This window comes from Bos indicus x Bos taurus, chromosome 4 (genome assembly GCF_003369695.1).
Source record: "Bos indicus x Bos taurus breed Angus x Brahman F1 hybrid chromosome 4, Bos_hybrid_MaternalHap_v2.0, whole genome shotgun sequence".
Taxonomy (NCBI): Eukaryota; Metazoa; Chordata; class Mammalia; order Artiodactyla; family Bovidae; genus Bos; species Bos indicus x Bos taurus.
The window spans coordinates 2322313-2346862 of record NC_040079.1 but is presented as its reverse complement, the minus strand read 5'-3'; the positions used below and the strand labels follow the sequence as shown (position 1 = coordinate 2346862).

The following is a 24550-nucleotide window of genomic DNA, read 5'->3' as shown; positions in this document are numbered from 1 at the left end:
CTTGTGGGCACCCAGCCCCATCTTTCCTGGGAACCACGGCCCAGTTCCCAACATCTTGATGCTTGTGGACTTTCTAGAACACAGCTTCCACGACAAGAGGGCTGGCTGGGTTGTACCCCCCCCAGAGACGCCGGCTGGGCTTGGGGCTCCCCGAGGCCCCTTGCCCGGCGCCCAGCTGCGGCTACCTTTCCTTCCGGGCCCAGCCGAGCCAGTGGCCTTTCAAACAAGCACCTCTTTATTGCCACGGTTCCAGGGCCATGATGGCATTTGTTTGTGATGGGAAAATAGGCCTTGGCTTTGCATGGCCTTGCTGGTTGATGCCACGGTGCTGATTTCTGCCTCCGAAGCTGTCAGCTCTACTGGAGTAGGGTGGGGGACTTCCTGCTGGCCAGGCAATCTCAAAGGGCACTGTGTGACCTTCCAGGCCCGACAACAAAAGGATTTTCATCTGGCAGAGCATTGCTCGCCCCGTGGCTGCCCGGCGTGGTCACATTGTCGGTGACCTTCAGGACAGGACCGCTTGGAAGTTGGGTACAGGAGCCCACTTTCTCCCGGGACAATGGAACCTCGAGTGCCAGCCATTCTCAACGCCCGGCCTGGCCATCTGTCCCGTTCAGAACCGTAGGTGTCTGAGATAGCGACGCTGCAACAAGCGGGCCTTGAGAACCTTAACTCTCGGCAGGGCCTGGCCGGCAGCCGCCCTTGGGCTCTCTCCCGGGACGTGCCGCAAGGGCGTGGGGGTCTGGGGGGCTCCTGGCCCCGGGGCCCGCACCCCTACATTCCAGAAGCCCCAGCGGATCCTGGATCTGGCCTGTCTGACCTCTCCTGGATGGATGGCAGGGCAGTGAGTAAAGTCTCACCCCCACGCGACAGGACTCGGGTGGGGCGGCTGGAATGTCACGCGGTACAGAGGAATGTAGCGGGTCGCACGCTGGATGCACACAGACCGGGCCTTGTGGGGCTGGGGCAGAGAAGCCGGCCTTGTGGAGGACTGTGGGGGCGGGCGAGGCCGCAGGAAGGGCTCTCCTCCCCCAGGAGAGGCACTGGCCGCCTGTTCTCCTGGGTGTCCAAGGTGCGCCTCCCACCGCCCACCACGGCAGGGTGGCCTTCACGCCTAGGTCACCTGGAGACTGCTTTGTCTCCCGATGGAATTCCAGCAACATGTGGCACATGGACACTGGGGTTTATGGCCCAGCTGCTCGGTCTCAGGGACGCTTGGCTTATCTCTCGGCCTTGGTGTCCTTATCTGTGAAATGGGTGCTGGACGCTGACCTCGAAGAATGGTGGGGCCGCTCCTGCAGCCTGGCCGGAGGCCCATGTCCAGAGGGAGGCTGTGCACACGGCACTGCCTCCGCTGATGGACTCCAGCCTGGTTACCAGCCAGGGGTCCCGGGAGAGGGCAGGGAGCAGGCACCCCCCAACCCCATACAGGTGTTGAAACCTCTCCTGCGAATTGCTCCTCCTGGTGTGGAAAGTAGCAGCGAGGTGCTGGTGGGACAGGTCAGGCCAGTGGGGTGGCATGCTGCTCCGCACGGCTCTGCGGGTGCCCGAGGGGAGCCCAGAGGACAGGGCCCGGTGGGAAGCTTGTTGGCGGCAGGGCTGAGCGAGGACCCACGGCCCTGGGACTCAGTCCCAGGCTCCCCTGGCGGGCGTGGTCCTGAGGACCGCTCCTTGCAGGCCCTGGGGGAAGAGCTGGTGCTCTGGGAGACGGGGAGGGGCCTGGCACCCAGGGAGGTGGCAGTGAGCAGGTGGGGGGGGGTCCCTGAAGGCTCCTGTGGCCCCATTGATGCTGTGATCTGCAGTGACTGCAGACGGGACCAGCTAGGGGACCCGTAACTTCTGGACCCACCTCAGAGTGGCCCAGACTCTGGCTGTGGGGCAGACTGGCACGTAGCGGGTGAGGAAGGAAGCTGACTGCTTCAACCTGGCCCCCGGGGTGGCCCCCAAAGCCCCTTGCATCACCCAGAATGAGGGGAAGGGGCTGGGAAGGGCCTTTGACTGGTCGACTGGCCCACTCATGCTTGCCTGAGAGATATATGAGCATGCGTGTTCCATGCGGTAGGTAACGGGGCTCCAGGAGGTGAACAGAGGAGACAGGAAAACCTTTCCTGCGGGAGCTCACTTCTCGAGAGGAGAGAAACGGCAGTGAGAACACGCAGCTGCTGCTGGTGGCGTCTGCTGCGGACGAGACTGAGCAGGAGGCAGGGCACGGGCCAGAGGGGATGGTGCCAAAGCAGGCAGGGCCCGGGGTGCCCCGGTGCTGGCGGGGAAGGGCCCAGAGTGGAGGGGGCCCCAAGCGAGCCATCACTCAGGCCGAGCTGGGCTGTGGACCCGAGGCCCCAGAACTCGTCTCGTCGCTCGTGGGGAACTTGCGGGTCACGCAGCACTGGGGCGCCGGTGGAGTGGGGCGCCTGCCTGGGCAGCTGGGTGCTCAGTGAAGGGGAGGCACGTGGGGCCAGCATGCCTCCCCCCGACTCGACAGGAGGTGGCGATGACCCGCGGTGAAGAGGAATCTGCCCTGCCCGGCGCAGCTCCGCACCACCTGCCCTCGTGTCTCCCGTGATGCTGGGCGTGCGTGTCTCAGGGCTGCAGTTGGGGAGACTGAGGCTCAGGGCGGCGGGCATGAGAGGTCACAATGGCTGACTGCGCAGCTGGGGCGGGAGGCGTCCAGGCTCTTCGGCTCCAGCCGCCAGTCCCCTTGGTCCAGCCAAGGTATTGGAGCTCCAGGTCTCTCCCAGGCGAGCCTTGGTGGGGGGTCCTGACACGCGGGTGCCCTGCTGCAGGGACATGGGTGGGGGCGGGCACTCAGCACAGACCCTCCGCCTGGGGTTGCGTCAGTTATAAAAATACCCGGCCTGGGCTTCTGGCGTCCTGTCCTTGCAGTATTGGATTGCATGGTTATAGCTCTGCGGACGGGCCCTGATGGGCCGCAAGACGTCAAGCGGCAACGCCAAGATGAATGCTGTCCTTAATGCCCGGTTCTGGCTTCGACCTTGCAGGGCCCGGCCGCCTTGCTCCTCCAGAATTTTGAAAAAATTAACTCTTTATTCTCATCTCAATAGTTTGCCAACTGTTTGTTTTTATCTTGAGCTCAAGTGTTTTGAAGAGGGGGCAGGAGGGAGAGGGGGGAGGGACAGAGGGGAGGGTGGAGGGGAGGAGGAAGAGGAGGAGGGAGGGGAGGGGGGAAAGGAAGAGGAAGAGGATGGGGAGGGGAGGAGGGAGGGGGAGGAGGGAGGTGATGGGGAGGGGAGGAGGGAGGGGGAGGAGGGAGGTGATGGGGAGGGGAGGAGGGAAGGGAGGGGGAGAGAGGAGGGAAGGGGAGGGGAGAGGGAGGGGAGGGGAGGAGCACGTGGGAGGACGGACCCACGCCTGCCCCCCAGTCCCCGCCCTGCCCCCCGATGTCCAGCCGATTGTGGGGACACCTGTGTGGGAGCCCAGATGAGTGGGCGCCCTCGGGTCCCCACGGCAGCTGCTTTCCCCCGGTGTGGATTCTGGAGCGTCGTGACTCTCGCTGCAGCCGTGGGTCCCGCGTGCTCCCGCTCTCCATCCGCTCTGCCTGTCCCTCCTCTCTCCCTCCTCTCCCGCCTCCTCCCTTGGGTTTCGTTTCCTCCCCCCAGGCCCAGAGGGGAGACCCTCCCACCTGCTCGGTCAAGATGCCCGGGTGTCCTGAAGTGGGGTGGGGCCGCACTTGGAGGGGGCTTTCCCAACAGTGCCTGTTGGGGGTGGGGGTGCCTTCCAGCAACCTCTACCTGCCCGCGGGGTTCACCCCTGGACCCCTGACGACCCTGCAGGAAGTGGGTGGGGCTGCAGGGGCTCCGGGGGCAGGATGCCGGCAGGATGCCGGCTGGGCGCCACAGTGGCCCCTCCTGCTGGTGCCATCCCGGGTCAGTGGAGAGCAGGGGGGAGCTGGGGGCAGCTCCTTAGTGAGGGTCGCGCCATCTGGCTTGTTCCTGGCTCTGTTCCTCGTGAGGGTGTGTTGGGGAGCTGAGTGTTGAACTCTAGGGGACGTGGAGTCCTGTCCCCCGAGGACACGGGTGATGCTTAGAGTGGCCAATGGTGCCATTTCCTGCTGCCCAATGCCCTGCAAAGGAGAGGAACGGGAGCCCAGGGCCGCAGTGGGCAGAGGTCTGCCTCCGGGGACCTGGGCAGGACAGAGGAGGCTGGAGGGGCATGAGAGAGGGCCCGAATCCGGTGCCTTACGCCGTGTTTAAAAAATAGTGGCAACTCCTAGGTACGAGCTTGTGAACGCAGGAAAGGAGGCGGGGGGCGTGGTGCTGGGGGTTCACTTCAACACTGTTGCAAAGGCCCCGCCAGCCCAAGACCATCCTAAAGGGAACCATCCTGGACAGTCACTGGGAGGACTGATGCTGATGCTGAAACTCCAGTAAAAGTGTTGGCCCCCTGATGCGAAGAACTGACTCATTGGAAAAGACCCTGATGCTGGAAAAACCGAAGGTGGGAGGAGGAGACAACAGAGGATGAGATGGCTGGATGGCATCTGACTTGATGGACATGAGTTTGAGCAAGCTCTGGGAGTAGGTGATGGACACGGAGGCCTGGCGTGCTGTGGTCCACGGGGTTGCAAAGAGTCGGACACGACTGAAGAACAGCAAGCCCCAGACAAGTGTCCCCGAGCCCCTGCCCTCCCGTTTGGTCACAGACGCTGGGACCTGTGTTTTCTTGGTGGTGGCTTTCCTGGTGTGAATGGCAGTGAAATGAGCTGGGCACAGGGGCAGCCCGAGGTAAGGGGGCAGAGGACCCCCACCCAGACTCACGCCTTGTACTCCACCGGACAGAACACGCTCACTTCCTCTGGAAAACTGTGCTGCGTCCCATGGAGGAAGTGCCGTGGCCCTTCAGTGATGCTCCTGAAAGGAAGACGAACACTCTGAAGCTTCATTTGTCCTGCTCTGTGGAGGCAAACAGGCGTCCAGCCACTGGTGTTAGTGGGGGCCGGGGGCTGTGGGTGGCACCCGTGTGCCCACCTGGCCTGGTCGTCAGCTTCAGTGGGTGTGGAGAAATCTCCCCTGCCCTCAGCCGGAGGCTGGGTTCTGAGAGGGACCTGATTTGCACCCGGCGTCCTCACTGTCAAAAGATACCTCGGGTCAAGCCATTTCAGGGGTCCCCCCAACCTTGGAAATCCCAAAAGATTTTGTACATTCATGATGGGAGCGGAGAACCTAAATCGGTTTAGAAACCAGACTATTAGAGACTCAGCTGACTCAGTTTGACCTGACAGCTTGTGTGTCTGACTGCTCTGGCCCTGTGTGCAGTAGGTCCTCAGCAATCCAGCTGGAAACCAAGACAAGCTGAGGTTTGAGGGAAGGTGGCAGGTGGGGGAAAGTTGGAGAGCAGGGAGGGAAGGTGGCGTTTCACTTCCTGCCGTTCCGCGTCTCGAGCACAGGCATCAGTGGTGAGTCACAGGGACTCGCCCTCCAGGGAGCACGTCAAGCCCTTCTCTCTGGAATCTGCAGCAGCGGGGCCCAGGATGCAGCTGTGGCTCCCAGGGGACGGTGCAGACCTTGGTGTGAATAGAGTCTCTCACAAATGGGGAGGAAGAAGCTGGCGGGCAGCCCTGGATGACTGGTCATTGGTCATCGGTGACCAATGAGCTACCGATGGAAGCGCCGGTGGGAGGCTGCAGCCCCTCCCCACCACGGAGCTCCGTGTCCAGGGGCGCACCAGCTGCAGGGTGGGAGGTGCTCTGGAGACGCACGTGCTTATCCCCGCACCTGGCTGGCGTGTCCACTCTGGGGGCCGTTGTTGTGGATTCCGGGCCCCGCCATCGGCATCGGCATTTGCAACCTGTCTCAGATGATGCTGGCACACCTGGGGGCCGGGACAGGGCCTCTGAGCTCGTCCAACAGCCTCACCTGGTGGGCTGAGGGGCTGAGGCCGGGGGCGGGTAGGTGGTGAGACCAGAGTGTCCCACACCTGTCCAGTGTCCCAGACTGGGCAGTGTCCAGGAGTGTCCCACAGACTTTTGCCTGCTTGTTCTCTGGATCCTCCTTGATTCCCATGATAGCTGGTTTGCGGCGAGCTCCAGGGGGCTCCGGTGCACGACGTGGGTGCAGGGGAGGGTCAGAGAGGAGGTGAGGCAGGTTCACTTGCTCCTACCTGAGACCCGAGGAAGCTGAGCCCTGGCCTGGCTCACCCGAGGTCACCTGTGCACAGAGCCGGGCGCCAGGGAGCGCGCCAAGCCGTCAGGTGCTGCCACCTGTTGGATCCACCAGCTGTCCAAGGAGCGTGTGCCCAGAGGCCGATGGAAAAACTCGGAAACCCACGGTGCGCTTGCCTCGGCCGGGCACAGTGGGTCTGCCCTGGATTGCTCCATGGTGACCCGCAGCTCACGGCTACTGTATCTGGGAGCGGCCACACCCCTCAGGGCTCTATATGGAAGCCTCTGGGGGTCCTGGCCTGTGGCCTCGGATGTGCGTGTGCTGGACTGGAAGCAGAAGATATGGTAATAATACTCGGTTTCCAGGAAGTATGGGTCTGCCTTGGGCCTGAGATTTTGGACCAAAGAGCTTTTTGGAGGATTTGGAGCTAAGAACCCCCAGACTCGATGGCCCCTGTGACAGGTCCCCAGCACGTCCCCAGCCCTGGGGTGAAGCGTCACATTCCTACTCGGAGGCACACCCCATGAGTCCTTTGGGCCTGCTGGCTGGATGTGCGATCAAGTCACTCCTCCTCAGGGCCCAGCTCAAAGCCCTGCTCTGAGAGATACTTTTGGGTTTATCCGGGCCTCGTTCACTCATCCACTAATTTACTTGTTCAGAAATGTTCACAGGACGCTCGCTCTGTCCCAGAACCACGGAGCTTCTGATGACAGGAACAGAGCCGAAGTCTCCAACCCCGTCGAGCCTCTTCCAGAACTCCCAGGTCCCAGCTCGGATAGTGGTGCTCGTGCTGTGTCAGTCGCTGCCTTGCACACGAGCTGCTCGTGTCTGCCCCCGAAGACAGAAGGCGCATCTTTGATGTCCCGACAGGTGGGTGTGGGCATGGCCGGAGGTGGCTGGGTGGACCTTCTGAAAACTCGCTTTGAAAAAATCGATATGACTTCATACCTCACCATGTGCACATGTTATTATTAGTAATTATTGGGAGAGAGTGAAAACAGAAATCTTTATTTTTTAATGGGGCATGATTAAACTTTAATGACCAGTGACCTCACAAAATGACTGCCACACAATGCAATTTGCTCATCTCTGCTTGTGCATACCTTCTGGGTATTAGAAAATTACATAATTAAGTATAGATTACCACAGGCATGTCATTACACATTTTATTATTCCTTAGAGACTTAGTAGTAATACTCTGTATTTATATGTGCTTTTCAACAGATTATCTCCAATCACTTTACAAATATTATCTCATTAATCCTTTGCAATAGTTTCATGAATTTCTCTATTTAATGGATTAAAAAACCACAACCTACAGCAATTAAGTGACAAGCTGAACATCGCACACTCCGCTCGTCTACCAGGGAAAAGGCAGCTTCACTGGCTATATCCACCTGGAGAGGGTGTGTTCTCATTAAGTCAGAACCGAAGGTAAAAAAATCCTTTCCAAGTGCTCAGGAAAATAAGCAGAAGTAGGGTTGTTCATCGTAGAACAGTCATGGGGCTGATTCTTCAGCGTCTTTCATCGGTGAAGTGCTAGAGGAAGAGTGTAGATGGAGCTTTCAAAAAGAGATTAAAAAATATATACATACACACACATCCAAATCAGGGGATGGGAGCAGGAACCCGTTTGCTTCATACTCACTTGCAAACTGCTTTGTTACTTGTGTTTGTGGATAATGGCTGTAGAAGTTACCATCATGGAGCAAGACGGTGCCAAGGACATCAGGGGGTACCCAATAGCATCGAAGTCCATTCCCGGGCCCTTTGGGAGATGAGCCTTCGTGGGTGGTTTGGGCCTCGTTTCCTGAGGGGCCTGGGCATTCTGCTCATTGCCGCTATCCTTTGGGACCCTCTCGTTGGGAGGCTTTGAAGGACGAAGCCCTGCTGCTCTCTCTAGTCGCTGGCACTTCAGCCCGTAGCAGGCACAGTCAAGCATTTCTTTATACACAAACAAAATATTTGGGGATTGTGAGTAGTCCAAAAGGCCTGTTTGTCACTCAGAGAATTCTTGTTTGTTTTTCTCAGCTTTACTCTCAGGAAAATGGATGGGAGTCTGGGTGAGTTCATCTCAGTGGAGTCTGCAAACTGTCAGACCCTGGGGATACGAGCGCTGTGGGACTCTACTGTGTTTATGTGTGACTATCACTAATTTCTGAACGTTGAGCTTTAAGCCAACCTTTTCACTCTCCTCTTTCACTTTCATCAAGAGGCTCTTTAGTTCCTCTTCACTTTCTGCCATAAGGGTGGTGTCATCTGCATATCTGAGGTTATTGATATTTCTCCCGGCAATCTTGATTCCAGCTTGTGCTTCTTCCAGCCCAGCGTTTCTCATGATGTGCTCTGCATATAAGTTAAATAAGCAGGGTGACAATATACAGCCTTGACGAACTCCTTTTCCTATTTGGAACCAGTCTGTTGTTCCATGTCCAGTTCTAACTGTTGCTTCCTGACCTGCATACAGGTTTCTCAAGAGGCAGATCAGGTGGTCTGGTATTCCCATCTCTTTCAGAATTTTCCACAGTTTATTGTGATCCACATAGTCAAAGTCTTTGGCATAGGCAATAAAGCAGAAATAGATGTTTTCTGGAACTCTCTTGCTTTTTCGATGATCCAGCGGATGTTGGCAATTTGATCTCTGGTTCCTCTGCCTTTTCTAAAACCAGCTTGAACATGTGGAAGTTCACGGTTCACGTATTGCTGAAGCCTGCCTTGGAGAATTTTGAGCATTACTTTACTAGCGTGTGAGATGAGTGTAATTGTGCAGTAGTTTGAGCATTCTTTGGCATTGCCTTTCTTTGGGATTGGAATGAAAACTGACCTTTTCCAGTCCTGTGGCCACTGCTGAGTTTTCCAAATTTGCTGGCATATTGAGTGCAGCACTTTCACAGCATCATCTTTCAGGAAATGAAGATCATGGCATCTGGTCCCATCACTTCATGGGAAATAGATGGGGAAACAGTGGAAACAGTGTCAGACTTTATTTTTTTGGGCTCCAAAATCACTGCAGATGGTGACTGCAGCCATGAAATTAAAAGATGCTTACTCCTTGGAAGGAAAGTTATGACCAACCTTGATAGCATATTCAAAAGCAGAGAATTACTTTGCCAACAAAGGTCCATCTAGTCAAGGCTATGGTTTTTCCAGTGGTCATGTATGGATGTGAGAGTTGGACTGTGAAGAAAGCTGAGCACCAAAGAATTGATGCTTTTGAACTGTGGTGTTGGAGAAGACTCTTGAGAGTCCCCTGGACTGCAAGGAGATCCAACTAGTCCATTCTGAAGGAGATCAGCCCTGGGATTTCTTTGGAAGGAATGATGCTAAAGCTGAAGCTCCAATACTTTGGCCACCTCATGCGAAGAGTTGACTCATTGGAAAAGCCTCTCATGCTGGGAGCGATTGGCGGCAAGAGGAGAAGGGGATGACAGAGGATGAGATGGCTGGATGGCATCACCGACTCAATGGACGTGAGTTTGAGTGAACTCCGGGAGTTGGTGATGGACAGGGAGGCCTGTTGTGCTGTGATTCGTGGGGTCGCAAAGAGTCGGACGAGACTGAGCGACTGAACTGAACTGATCACTAATTTACCAGTTCAGCTTGATGGTGCAGGAGAACAGTAAGTGCATCAGATCTTTATTTCGTGGGTAATTCACGGTGGAGGCTCTGAAACAAATTACCTAATTAATTTGTGGAAACTTGGCTTCTTGGATTTTTAAAATTATTATAGTTTTACCTTTGTTAGCAGTCACCTACAGTTTAACCTTCCACTTGAGCAGGAGGAAAGAAGGCCTTTGTAGCCAGGAAGGAGTGGCTGTCTGCTACTCAGATGACCTCCGTGTGGAATTCGGGGTCTGCTCTCTCCCGACGGAGGCCCAGAGCATGTGCTGGCTGGAGGAGGGCCGTCCGTCTGTGAGTTCCAGGTCTAGGATGGACCTGTGACGGCTGACAGGTGGGATGAGTCACAGTGGAGAAGGAGTCGGGCACCCGAGTTGGGAGCCCGTGTGATCTCGGGGTGTTTCTCAGCCTGTCTGAAGATGGATTCCCCTGCCTGTACCATAAGCGAGTAGGTTATTCGAGTGCTTTCCACACTTGGATGTCATCTAAAATTTTACAAAACGGGCCCGTAACCTCGGGGACTGGCCTCTCTCTGCATTTGTGTCTCTGTGTTCTCTGCGTGTGCATGTGTGCGTTTCTCTCTCCTTTTTACCTATTTACTTATTGTTAGGGACTTTGAAAAGCCCTCCTATTATTAGCGGGCTTCCGAGGTGGCTCAGTGGATAAAGAAATCTCCCTGCAACACAGGAGATGCAGGTTGGATCCCTGGGTTGGGAAGATCCCCTGGAAGGGGGCATGACTACCCACTCCAGTATTCTGGCCTGGAGAGTCTCACGGACAGAGGAGCCTGGCGGGCTACAGTCCATGGGGTCACAAAGAGTTGGTCACGACTGAGGCGACAGAGCATGCATGCACTGTTATTAACACCATCATTTTATGAATGGCAGAACATTCTTGGACTGAAAAGACCAACTTCAGAACAAAGGTGATCTTTTCAATCGAATAAGCTTGAGTTTTTATGCACAAGGTCACCGCTACTATCCTTACTCTCCTCGTCTCATCAGTGGGACCTCCTCACGACCGAGGACCAGTGTATGGGAAACCCTGGGCCCAGGGCCCCTGCAGGCCCTGCAGCAGCCCCACTGACCACTTTTCGGGTCCATGAGCCAAACCCAAAGCCTGCCCTGGGACTCTGTCCCCACTCTTCCCCTGCCTGGAACCCTCTTCCTCCAGTCTTTCCTGAACACACCTCGTTTCCTCGTCTGAGTCTCCGTTCAAGGGCCACCGCCTCTGCTCAGATGTCGGCTGTCACCGGGCTGTCTTATGTAAAGCACCGGGAGCAAGGCCTGGCTTTAACAGATGCCCAGTAAGTGCAGATTAAATGAAGGCGATGATGGAGGCCTGATGCCCAGGGCTGTCTCCTGAGGGCTTGGGTTTGTGGGTCTGCCCGCTGCGCTGGTGCTGAGACTGTTCCCGACTCACTCAAGTGTCCCCAGCTGTTGTGACTCTTCTGATGGCAGGCACACGTTGATCCTTACCTCTGGCCTCCGTCTCTGAGGCTCAGGGACTGTTTGTTCCATGCCTGAGTGAATAAATGAGTGAACGGACAACATGAGATTCAATCTTTACCTTCGAGAAGCTGGTGCTAATTGGTGTAAAAGTGCTCGTCTGTAAACAGTGAACGACGCACACGATTGTACCAAGCTCAGTGACCGACTCCCGTGGGCCTACACATTTACTTTTCTGCAAAATCACTTGAGAACTCATATTTCCCCAGTTCTAGCTTTTGTAGTGCTAGGTCCTGTGGGAGGGGCAGGGCTGGGGCCTGCTGGTGTCAACACAATTGGATGAAGACAGAAGGTGGTGAAGGAGGAGACGGCGTGGGCTGAGAGCAGGACCCTTCAACCTCAGGGTTCCAACCTGAATTTCAGGGCAGTGCAGGAGCTGGATTGAAATGTTTTACTTTTTAATTAAACTTTAATCAGAATATTCAGAGTCATAAAAGAAAGCAAAGAATACTCATCACTGGAGCTTCCTAAGCAGGCACCACTAACATCTGATTTAATCATCATTATGAAAATATTTCCAGGGCCAAACACTGGCAGAACCTCTGCAGGTGTTGGCGATGATTCCCGGCTTCTGTCCCGAGGTGCACACGGGCTGAACCCTGAGTCAGCCAACGTCTGGGTTTCACGCCTGGGAAGCCCCGTGTCTGTGTCATGCTTTTCAAAATTTGAGGATTGGAATAAATCTCAGTTACAGTGTCACAGCCCCTGGTGCTGAGCTGTGCTTTCATCATTGACCACACGAGTCAATTTCCACAGCAGGTAAGATGGCCTCTTTTTTTTTTTTTTAGGAAATGAAAATACTCTGGGTGCTCAAACTTGAGTTTCAGATGCACAGTGATATCTTTAAAAGTATAATTATGTCCCCAGTATTGCGTGGGGCATACTTATACCCCTAAATATTTGTTTCAATGAAATCACTTGGGATCTGGGTAGTCGTATAAATCCACCCTAATTGCAGGGGAGATTTGGCTTGAGAGAAATGTGCCAAGTGTTTCTGAGTAACAGGAAGAGCAGAGGCGTGGGGCACGCTCACTCCTGCCCCCCAAATTCTGAGCGATGCTCTGGCCCTCTCCACGTTTCTCAACCTTCATGCAGACGAGCTCCTTCACTCCTCACAGGGGAGGAAGCTGTGGTCCTGCCCCCTGGCCGAGCGCGGCTAAGCCAAGACCTGCCTCTGCAGGCTGGCTGCTCTTGGAGCTCTGGGTGCCTTGACCATTCACCACCTCTGCATGGATACCCACACCCAGCATCTCATTCCAGCTCACACTGGCTGATTTCTGGCTGCACATAACTGTATTTTTTAAAACAATTTTTTTTGGCTGTACTGGGTCTTCGTTTCAGCACTTGGGCTTTCTCTACTTGCTTCATGCGGGGCTTCTCTGGTGTGGGCTCCAGGGCATGCGGACTCGGTGGTGGTGGCTCACGGGCTCCGTTGCTCCACAGTGTGCGGGATCTTAGTTCCCCACCAGGGATCAAACCTGTGTCCCCTGCGTGGGCAGGCGGATTCTTAACCCCTGTACCCCAGAGAAGTCCCTTGCCATACTTATTTTACAATACGTAACTTTGCTCGTCTCAGGACGGAAATAAAGCTCTTCTGCCCATGCTATTCTACCCACTCCTAGAGCAGAAATGGTGAGATGGGCAGATGGGAGGTTAAAGGCTGAAAATTACTAAAATATGCTGGCATGGAGGGGTCGTCTTAGTTTCCTGACTGCTGTGCGACACGTTATTTCATTTATTCTTTATAAAAATCCTGGGCTGTGGGAACTAGTCACAGCCCCGTTTTGCAGACGAGCAAACTGAGGCCATTCACCACTAAGTGTCCGGCCGCGACTGTGGATGAAGTTGTCAGCGAGCGTGAGTCCCAGGGCCGGGTCCTTCCTCTCTCCAGGCCGCTTGCTCTGCCCCTCCCTCCACCTTCTGCCTCAGCAACTTGCTGGTTTCCAGGAGAATCTGCTGGACACATGGCAGCCTGGACTCCGTGCAGATGGCCCTCGTTAGCCTGACCCATCTGTCGGCCTGGAGGGCGGCCATGTGTGCCGCCACGGCTGGGCAGGACGCCTGCGCTCACCTTTCCCACGCGGCTCTGCCAGGCGAGACTCATCTGACCCGGGCCTGGTGGCCGCTGGCTGAGCCTGGGGAGGTGGGCTTGCCCTGAGAGGTCACGGTCAGGGTGGGACAGAAGGAAGGAGGGGTGTGCCATCAGCTATCTTCATCTGGAGCAATTCTGTGAATTCTGCACCAATGAAAACGAGTCCTGGAAAGGAAGCTGAGCTTGGTCCATCTGCCCGTAGGCTTTGCAGGGCGAGCGCTCGGCTGGTCTGCAAAGGCGCCAGGTTGAGTGGTGGTCCTGGGCCCCCTTTCTGTGTCTTCTGCCGAGGGGCCCCTCCTGACTGCAGTGTGGTCCCTGCTCCTGTGCTGCTCCTGAGGGTGCTGGGGCTGCAGGCACAGGACACTCAGGAAGAAGGTGTGTGTGTGTGTGTGTGTGTGTGTGTGTGCACACGTGTGCGTGAGTGTGTCTGGGGGTTCTGAGGTTTGAGCTGCTCCTCCTTTGGGGGTTGTACAAGGCCATGTCCTTCCTCAGGCACTTCAGGCCCTGGCGGTCCTTCCTGGTCCCCCTGAAGTCCTCCAGCAAGGCGCTGCTGTGAGCTTCCTGACACCATAGCAGTGGCTCGTTAGGGAGCAAGAGAGCAAAAGAAGCAGGAGTTCCATGGAGGAGACTTTCTGTCTCTGTGGGTTTCAGGATCACTGGGACTTAGGGGCTGCTGCCTTTGCTCTTTCAGACCGGTTGACTGGAGACGAGGCTACCAAAGCCAATGTCTGTTTCAGGCCGTGAAACCAAGGGATGGCCTGTGAGGGAGTCTGTCCAAGGCTTTGGCATGGTCACCTTTAATGTCGTCAGCCTATTCAAAAAGGCAGCAAACCAAGAAGCAGTTTCTTCAGGCTGCCCTGATGCTCTTCCTGTGATGCGAAGAAAAGCCTTTTGGACAAGGAGCCCGAGGGGTGAGTTAAATCTCCTGATTCTACTATGACCCGAGCAAATGATGGTGAGGATAATCATCAGGATTGCTTGTGTGATGCCCGCCACCATCACCACCATCATCGCCATGGCTACCATCATCATCACTGTGATCATCACCACCACTACTATCATCGTCACCAAGACTACCTTCACCATCACCATCACCATGACTACCGTCACCATGACTACCACCACCATCAGTGCCATCACCACCACCACCATCACCACCACCACCGTCACCATGACCACCATCCTCATCACCATCACCACCATCATCGCCATGGCTACCACCATCATCACTGTGATCATCACCACCACTACTATCATCGTCACCAAGACTACCTTCACCATCACCATCACCATGACTACCACCACCATCAGTGCCATCACCACCACCACCACCACCACCATCATCACCACCACCGTCACCATGACCACCATCCTCATCACCATCACCACCATCATCACTGCCATCATCACCACCACCACCACCAGCAGGAGCACTATCATTATCCCCACTGCCACCATCATCAGCACTTGTGTACGCGCACCACCGTCACCATGACTACCATCACCATGACCACCATCCTCATCACCATCATCACCATCTTCACTGCTTCACTCACCATCACCACCACCGTCAGTGCCATCACTCGTGCAGCGTCGCCCCGCGCCAGCTACTGTCCTAAACACTTAGTGCACATTCATTCATTAACTCCCCACAACAACCTAAGAAGTTCAGTTCAGTTCAGTGCAGCCGCTCAGTTGTGTCTGACTCTTTGCGACCCCATGAACCACAGCACACCAGGCCTCCCTGTCCATTACCAACTCCTGGAGTTTATCCAAACTCATGTCCATTGAGTCGGTGATGCCATCCAACCTAAGAAGTAAGGTACTGCTATTATTACCCTCATGTTATAGGTGAGGATGGAGGACTCAGAAGTTAACCGACTTTGCCAATCTCTGCACCCAGGAGCTGTGCAGCTGGGATTCGGTCCTGGTGTCCCTGCTCTTGACCCTTAGGCAGCAGCTCAGTCATTTAATGCTCTGGCCCTCCACGTTCTCATCAGTAAGATGGCATGATATTTATGTCTAGAGATGTGAATGAGGGCTGACAGGCTTCCCCAGTAACTCAGTGGTAAAGAATCTGCGTACAATGCAGGAGCTGCAGGGAAGATCCCCTCAGGAGGGCACGGCAACTCACTCCAGTATTCTTGCCTTACAGAGGAGCCTGGAAGGCTATATAGTCCATAGGGTCACAAAGAGTTGGACACAACCAAAGTGACGTAGCATGCAGCATGTGTGAGAGCTGAAGGGCTAGGACAAATACTATTGAGAGGCTGCCAGGCACCCACCCTGGAGTACGGAGGACGAAAGGGGGTTACAGGAGGGATGAGGCAGCGGGACTTGGGTGAGGGAGCCAGGAGGACTGTCTCACAGATGGGGCTGTGGGGCCAGGCCTGTGAAGGGCCCAAAGCTGGTCCCAGTCTTCCTCCTGGCGGAGGTCCTGAAACGCTGCCCACGGGGAGATGTGGATGTTGCCTGCCCATGCCCTCGTGGCAGTGGGTGCTGTGGCCCTGGCGTCGGGAAGCTCGTCTTGTCCCTCTGCCACCTGTGGCCATTCAGGTCTGTGTGGGCATCACCACCTCCAGGCTGCCCAGGGGGCTGCCGGCTGCTTCCACTTGTAGCCTGGTGTCTTGTAACTTTCCCCATTGGTGCTGGCCCCTCGTTCTGGAGCAGCAGAGCTGGATTCTGGGGACTGAAGCCTGGAGAAGACTGGAGATTCGCTGGAGGTGTGCAGATGGGGACCGGCCCTGAGTGCAACTTCCCAGCAGATCTGTGGGAGGGCATCGCTTTGCAGCCCTCCTGCATGTTGGCCTTGTCGCCCCGTAAGGTACATGCCCTCACTCAGGGCAAAGGCCATGACTTACTGAGCGAGCCCAGCCTCTGTGTCCTACAGAACTGGGTTCAAATCCCAGCTCTGCCGGCTACTCCCTGAAAGGCTACTCCTCAAAGACTCTTTTTCCTTGTATGTTCAATGAGGTTAACCAAAGGACCATAATTGTCGTGTTCTGAGTGTAGCTCCTGGTGTGTATTAGACGTTCAGCCCTTACCCTCAATCCCCCCGAAGGCTGTGTGAGGAACACGCCATTTGATGATAACCTGATTGAAAACTCCGCTGGCCCAGGTGCAGGAGCAGAAAACGATCTGAAAACAGGCTGCATATGCAGTTAACTGCACAACGTGCTAGGGCCTGAGATTTTGAGTTGTCAAGAAAACACTGCAAGTGGACAGATCTGGTGTAGGGTGTTTGCTTGCACACGGAGTCAGAGCGTGCTGCTGGGTTTCCATTCGTCTTTGTTTTGGGGATTTTATTTAGAGTGAATCTTAAGAAGACATGAAGGCAGGGATATTTTAAGACGAGGGACAATGGGGGACTGGCTTTGAATGCTCATGACAGGGTTATCAGAGATTAAGTCAAAACTGATAGGTGATGAATCAGTAGCTGGAAGGCAGGATAACCCCAAGGAAAAGAAGTTCAAGGATAAGGAAATGGGTGGGAAATCTATTGTGGTTATTTCTAGTTTTCTAGATAAATGGTTATAAAACTTGGAAAAATATTGATTGCAACCAGCCGGGAGCATAAATGCCCTGAAGAGGCTTAGAACGAGTCTCTTCTAGAAGATCTTAGAGGACATGAGAAATTTCTCAGAAGTGAAGTCTTTGTGACTTAAAACGTCTCACGGCAGGACAGTGCTGTCCCCTAGGAGCTGCGGCTGAGGGTTCAGTGTCAGGGGACCGAGCCCTCACAGGGGCCAGAGCACTGGGGATGCACAGGGACCCAGGACCACTCTGGTCAGCAGGGCTGTGGCAGGGAGAAGCGAGACAGGGGCACGCCCACTGGGCAGGCTTCTGGACAGCTGTTCTTACTCAGCAGCTTCATTTCTTCTTCCCAGATCTTTCTTCTCCCAGCTCTGAGAACTGAGTCCTAGAGAGAGCCCCATCCCACCCTCCTGCCACAGGACACATGTCCCGATCAGCATGGACATTAATGGATTAATCAGCAGGGACAGCATCGATCGCGGCAGGCTTCAGGGCCTGGCTCTGCCCGGTGCCAACCACTAGTGTGGTGGCATAGAGCCTGTCCCACGGGGTTGTTGGCACTGGAAAGGAGTGGACACTGGAAAATAGTAATTCCCGGGCCAGCGGCTGCAGGAGGAATGAGGTCTTGGTGTCGGTAGGATCCTCCTTGACAAACCCAGGGACGCACGGCTGGGAACAGGCCTAGAAATAGGCTCAGAAACCGCCATGGAGGCCTGTCCCACACACCAGACCTGCTCAGGTTCGTCCAAAGGCCCCAAAGTCACAAGAAGACTGGCTCACGAGCATGCTGAGGTCATGTAGCCCATGAAGGACAAGGCCCACCCCTCAGCGGGTTGGGTCAGGAAGGGCTGTGAAGAGAGCAGGCCGGGTGCTTCACTTGGGGTGAAGATTTGGGGGTTTAAGATTTTGTTTTAAACACATGTGTAGACTTGAGCTTCTTTGGTGCTTGGTCCTGTCTGACTCTTTGCAACCCCGTGGACTGTAGCCCACCAACACTCTCTGTCCATGGGATTGTCCAGGCAAGAATATTGGAGTGGGTTGCCATTTCCTCCTCCAGGGGATCTTCCTGACCCAGGGATTGAACCCACATCTCCTGTGTCTCCTGCATAGCAGGTGGGTTCCTTCCCCACTGAACCATCAGGGAAGCCGAGTTTATTTAAAATTATTTTAAAAACGTGCATGGCTCTTGATATGGATTTTCCAGCTGGGGGACAGAGTCTTTGACCGGGGTCCTTGGATCTGGCAGGGTTGGGGGTTGATCCCTTCTCATGCTCTGGGTGAAGTTGCCTTGCGAGGTTCTGATGGAGGCAGCCATCCAGCTGGGCTATTCTCGGGCTTGGGTAGATGGGGGCAAAGCCCCTCCACTACTCGGGTCTTGGTTTTTTCATCCATAAGGGAGAAGCTGGGCTAAGATCAGCCCCTGCTCCTATTTCTAGAGGAGCTCTGTCATTCGCTGGGAGCACCAGTTCTGGGGACTGAATCACTCCACAGTCTCAAATCCATCTAAAGGAATATTTCATCTTCCTTCCAGAAGACAAATACGATGTAGCAGCAAGCAATAACAGAAAGTGGGTTTTTTCATACAAATATTCTGTGACACAAATACCACCTTTCCTCTGTCAGTTGCATTGGAAGTGTTCACCAGTCTCTCTAATAATAAGAAGAAAGCATGGCTTGATGACTCTGGTTAAGTGGTCAGGACCCTGCCATGTGCTCATAAAGCGATCACACCAGGCCCTGAAATGGCCCTGTTGATTTATTAAACAGTGCCAGGCAGGAGAGCTGGAGCAATTTCTTGTGGGGGTTGACACATAGGTTTAAAATACCTGATGGTTCAATCTGGTATTAGTATGAGTTTTCCTGAAAGGAAAAGTGGAGAAAGGGTATGGGACACTCCCTCTGAGATGGTAGACTCGGCAGACGCAGAGACTCTTCATCCTGACTGAGATGCTGGGTGGTTGCAGCTCGCTCGGGCCACAGGGATCCTTTTTGGCCATCTCCCTTGCCTCCCTTTCATTTTGAGCCTGGAAGTGTTGTAGGTATTTTCCTTTTATAAGCATAAACCCACGGTCCAGAGTTTTCCCTGGACAGCCTGATAATCGGCAAGACGACGTGTTCATGCACTTGACAGATATTTGCCTGGAACCCACCGGGTGCCAGACGCCCCTCTCAATTCTGAGATGCCGCAGGGGGAGACGAGTCTCCCTCCTCACAGAGCTGAAGGGCAGTAAGGCCTCCGTTTTGTTACGAAATGGGTTGTGCTTCTATGACCTCTAGCCCTCCCCTGCCCCCGAGAGGCTGTGCCCCCCGGGGCCGAGCTGTGCCTGCAGCCCCGTCAGCACCGGGGCGGGGCTGGGTGTGGGGCCACAGGGTTCATTGTGGCATCCAGCACCTGGCACAATTCTGGGCACACAGTAGGTGTTTTTTGAATATGCAGCTGTCGTACAATTAGCTTTTTCCTAAAAAGCATTCCGGTTTCTGTCACTGGTGAGTTCGCAAGGGCAGGAGAATGTCTATTTTTTTGTTTTGTTTTGTTTTTCTTGCTTTCTCATGGAAGCAGCTGGTTCACGTGGGACAAATAAGACCATTCCTGCTCCTCAGGGATGTTCTCTTCGCTTGCCTTTATTTACACAGTCACCTGGAAATTGTTCTCAAGACACGGGAAGAAATTGGGTCATGCTCCCAGATCATTTGCAAAACGGTTCTTCCCCAAGAATCCCCAGAAGGATTCAGGAACTATCCAAGGGAGAAAATGCTAATGTTCCCGCATCTTTCACAAGCCAGCTTTCTCCAGCACTCGAGAGGACTTGCCAGAGATATTTTTGGTAGCTCGCTCAAACCGAGGGGCTTCAGGAAACGCACGTGGGGCGACGTCGCCTGCGAGCTGCTTGTCCTGTCTTTGATTTTCCTGTCAGAGGCTCGGACTTACCCAGAATCCGCCTGACTTGGCATTTCCTGACTTTCGGCTTTGGGCCCGAGCAGTGTTTAAACAAAGGGCGTGGGGCCCAGTGGGGGTGGGGACCGGACATTGTTGGACTATCACACGGGATAAAAAATTAGATGTCCCTGTCAAACTAAGTTTAGGCCTGTGAGCCATTGTTTGCTATGTGACAGCAATGCTCGTCCATTTGTGACAGCGAAAAGAATCAGCGGAGCGACATGCTCTGATGTAAGATGAAACCGGGTGGATGCGCGTGCTAAGCCGCTGCAGTTATGCCAACTCTTTGCAACCCCACGGACGGTAGCCCGCCAGGCCCCTCTGTCCATGGGATTCCCCAGGCAAGAGTACTGGAGTGGGTTGCCATGCCCTCCTCCAGGGAATCTTCTCAGCCTAGGGATCAAACCCGTGTCTCTTATGTCTCCTGCACTGGCGGGCGGGGTCTTTACCTCTAGTGCCACCTGGCAGGCCTGAACTGGGCATTTCCTCTTAAACAGAAATCTCCACTTAACTGCCCGTTAGCCATCAAACTGCCAGGTTGCAATATAGAGTGTATATTGACCTCCCTGCGTGGGTCGGTGGGTGGGGAAACACCTTCTGGAGTGACAACAAGGAGAAAATAGTCGAGTTGTCACCTTCTTTCTGTGGAGGGCGCCAAGGTTTTTGTGAAATGACCTATTTACAGAAACAAATTACCCGTAGCTTGTATCTTTCCTTGATCTACCAACCAACAAAATGAGCTTGATTTTTTTTGTTTCTTGCTTTCTAAATGTTGTAGGGGGTTCAGATTAAATAATAATCCTCTCGGTGTTACTAAAATAAAGTGAAGTGAAAGTTGCTCAGTCATGCCTGACTCTGCGACCCCATGGACTATATAGTCCATGGGCTTCTCCAGGCCAGAATATTGGAGTGGGTAGCCTTTCCCTTCTGCTGGGGATCTTCCTGACCCAGGGATTGAACCCAGCTCTCATTGCAGGCGGGTTCTTTACCAGCTGAGCTGCAAGGGAAGCCCGAGAACAGACTTGATTTAAAATATTACTAGCAGGTTGCGTGTCTAAATTTCTTTTCCCGGCGGGAATGAGCCTCCATGAAGAACTCGTCTTGTAAGGCAGCGGTGGGTGTCTGCTCTGGGGGCTGGGCGTGCTGCATTGCCCCAGCTGTGTGGCCCCAGGACCTTGCTACTGCCCCACGACCTTGCTTCTGCCCCACGACCTTGCTTCTGCCCCACAAGCATCTTTCCAAACCAGCCCGTGGAACAACCTGAGGCCTGGGCTGGTGGGGACGCCAGGGCGTTCATCATTCCAGGGAGGTGGGGACCCAGCCACTCTGGGGACTTGAAACCATCTGTTTCTCACTTCCTTGCTGGAATGAAGCAGGTCCAAGAGTGGGGTGTGTGAGATAAAGAGGGAGGGGGTCCCCACCCACGAGGCTGCTGCTGGAAGTGTGGTCCGACCCCCGGGTATGTCGGGGCGCATCCCGGAGCCCACAGTACCCTGCCAGCTCCCTTCCCCCTGTCCTCACGGTTCACGAGCACGTTCCGTCTGCAGGAAGTTATCTGTACCTGTGTGTGCCGTGCATCCGTCCAGCCCCTGCTCACTGAGTGTTTGCTAGGTTCCAGGGAGCACGCAAGGGGCAGGAGCCTCAGCCATGGGTCACACTTGCCCCCAGAGTCACCGCATCCAGAGGGAGGAGGGGCCAAATAGCTCAGCGCCCCCCATCCCTTCATCGTGCTCCTGGAGGGCGGACGGGGCGGCAGGTGCCCTGGGCTGGAGGCAGAGCTGGACTGGGCTCTTTCCTGGCACGTCCCTGATGCCCAGTGGGGAGGACACTCGCTGCTCATGGCTGTCAGAGGCTCCGACACCATGGCTCTGGGAGGGTGGGCGCTAACGCCAGAGAGCAGAGCTTCCAGAAGAATTTTAATTACTGTAAAAATAATGTGTGTGGAGAAGACTCTTGAGAGTCCCTTGGACAGCAAGGTGATTCAGCCAGTCCCTCCTAAAGGAAATCAGTCCTGAATATTCACTGGAAGGACTGATACTGAAGCTGAAGCTCCAATACTTTGGCCACCTGATGCGAAGAATGGACTCCTTGGAAAAGACCCTGATGCTGGGAAAGACTGAAGGCAGGAGGAGAAGGGGACGACAGAGGATGAGATGGTTGGATGGCATCACCGACTCAATGGACATGAGTTTGAATAAACTCCGGGAGTTGGTGATGGACAGGGAGGCCTGGCGTGCTGCGATTCATGGGGTCGCAAAGAGTCGGACATGACTGAACTGAACTGAACTGAATCTGTGTGGATTATAGAATATTTTGAAAACGTAAAATGTTTAAAAAAATAGAAAAAGAAATAAAAGCAAAAGCACAGTAACAACCACTCTGGTCATTGTTTTCTCCTCAGACATGTTTTTTTCAGTGACTGTGTGTATGGTCCATTAAAACAGTATTCTTCTTTTTTTACTTCAGGCATTATCCCATTACTTTCCTATACTCTTTGAGATTTAAAAAAAATTATTGGAGTGTAGTTGATTTACATGTTCTTTATGTTTTAGGTGTGATGTGACTCAGTTATACATATATCCCACTCTTTTCAGATTCTTTTCCATATAGGTCATTAAGAGATTGTTGTAAACAGGATTTTGTAATGACTGAATAGTATCCTGTGGCTTAGATTTGCTTTTCGGTTTAAATTTTCTTCTGTTTACAAACAACGTTTAATGCCTGTCTTTGTCCACAGAATATGTTTTTGTTTGTTGGTGGTGTTCAGTCACTAAGTCGTGTCTGACTCTTTTTGACCCCATGGACTGCAGCACAACAGGCTCCTCTGTCCTCCACTATCTCCCAGAGTTTGCTCAAATTCATGTTCATTGAGTCAGTGGTGCCATCTAACTATCTCACCCTCTGCCACCCCCTTCTTCTTTTGCCTTGAATCTTTCCCAGCATCAGGATCTTTTGCAATGAACTGACTCTTCAAATCAGGTGGCCAAAGTATTGGAGTTTGATCTCCTTGCAGTCCAAGGGACTCTCAAGAGTCTTCTCCAGCACCACAATTTGAAATCATCATTTCTTCAGCCCTCAGCCTTCTTTATGGTCCGACTCTCACATCCATACATGACTACTGGAAAAACCATAGCTTTGACTCTACTGACCTTTGTTGACTAAGTGGTGTCTCTGCTTTTAAATACACTGTCTAGTATTCCATTCAAGAAAAAATCGTCTTTTAATTTCATGGCTGCAGTCACTGTATGAAGTGGTTTGGGAATGTTTTTATTGGCATTTTTTAAAAGTTGTTTCCTTGGGATAGATTTCTAAAAGTGGACCTGTTGGGCCAAAGTATATCTGTTTAGTTCAGTTCAGTTGCTCAGTCATGCCCGACTCTTTGCGACCCCATGGACTGCAGCGTGCTAGCAGGATTCCCTGTCCATCACCAACTCCCAGAGCTTGCTCAGACTCATGTCTATCGAGTGGGTGATGCCATCCAACCATCTCATCCTCTGTCATCCCCTTCTCCTCCCGCCTTCAATCTTTCCCAGCATCAGGCTCTTTTCTAATGAGTCAGCTCTTCACATCAGGTGGCCAAAGTATTGGAGTTTCAGATTCACCATCAGTCCTTCCCATGAAAATTCGGGACTAACTTCCTTTAGGATGGACTGGTTGGACCTCCTTGCAGTCCAAGGGACTCTCAAGAGTCTTCTCCAACACCACAGTTCAAAAACATTGATTCTTCAGTGTACATAAACATTTTTAAAGGTCTTTGGGCCAATATCATCAAATTATTTGCAGATAATAATTAAATTATTATGGGAACTTTGTTCCTGGAAGCCCTTAGTGCTGTGGGCGCAGGCCCTGACTAAGTCAAGCAAATGCTGCCCTGTTGTCTTATCTGTGTTTCTTTTAAACTAACTAAGCTAATTTTCATTACTCATGTTTATTTCCCTTTTTTGGGTCAATTCTGTTTCTTGTTCTAATTTTCTGTCTTCATCTTAGTGGCTATTTCCATAGCTTTTTTTTTGTTTAGTGAATATTCGCCTTCCTTTATTATATGAGTTGGAAACATTTACTCAAGACTCATTTAATTTTTGAATGTTTTATTTTACAGATGTATTTATATGTTGAATCTATTCTTTTTTTCCTTTATTTCTAGGAAGAAATTGAACTTTTGATGTAAGATGACACTACTGCAATATTTTAGATTTTAAGTGCTAATGCGTGCTAGGTTGCTTCATTCGTGTCTGACTCTGTGTGATCCCGTGGACTGTAGCTTGTCAGGCTCCTCTGTCCATGGGATTCTCCAGGCAAGAATACTGGAGTGGGCTGCCATTTCCTTCTCCAGGGGATCTTCCTGACCCAGGGATCAATACAAGTCATCATGGTATTTAATGTATGGAACCAAGTTCTGCCCCATTTGAGTTTAAAATGATGGGCTCAAAAAAAGGCATCTCAGAATAAAACGGAAGACCTATTACATGAACATTTCGTTCTTTTTTTGGTTTGATCTCCACACAGTTAGAAAGACTTTCTGTTCATCTGGTCCCACAAGCAGACAAGAGCAGTTCTTCAGGATTCTTTCTTTTGGGTTTTCCCCCAAATATGTTCATTCAAATGTCATTTCTGTTGGAGGTTGGTGGCAGCCTGACTTCGGAAGGATCAGGAAGAGCTTGAACGCTCCTGGTTGTAAGGAAAGACAATAATAATAAAGCCTTTGTTGTGGGGAGGCGGGGAAGCGTGGGTTTGCTCAGGG

The 24550-nt window shown here is 53.3% G+C and overlaps 1 long non-coding RNA gene across 1 annotated transcript; it reads left to right on the top strand.

Annotated features, from left to right (window-relative positions):
* The first annotated feature begins 403 nt into the window (after positions 1 to 403).
* Positions 404 to 24066, top strand: LOC113890955. Its single transcript, XR_003510628.1, has 4 exons — positions 404 to 844; positions 6779 to 6989; positions 7344 to 7553; positions 23954 to 24066. It is a non-coding gene; the product is annotated as an uncharacterized LOC113890955 (long non-coding RNA).
* The last annotated feature ends 484 nt before the right edge of the window (positions 24067 to 24550 follow it).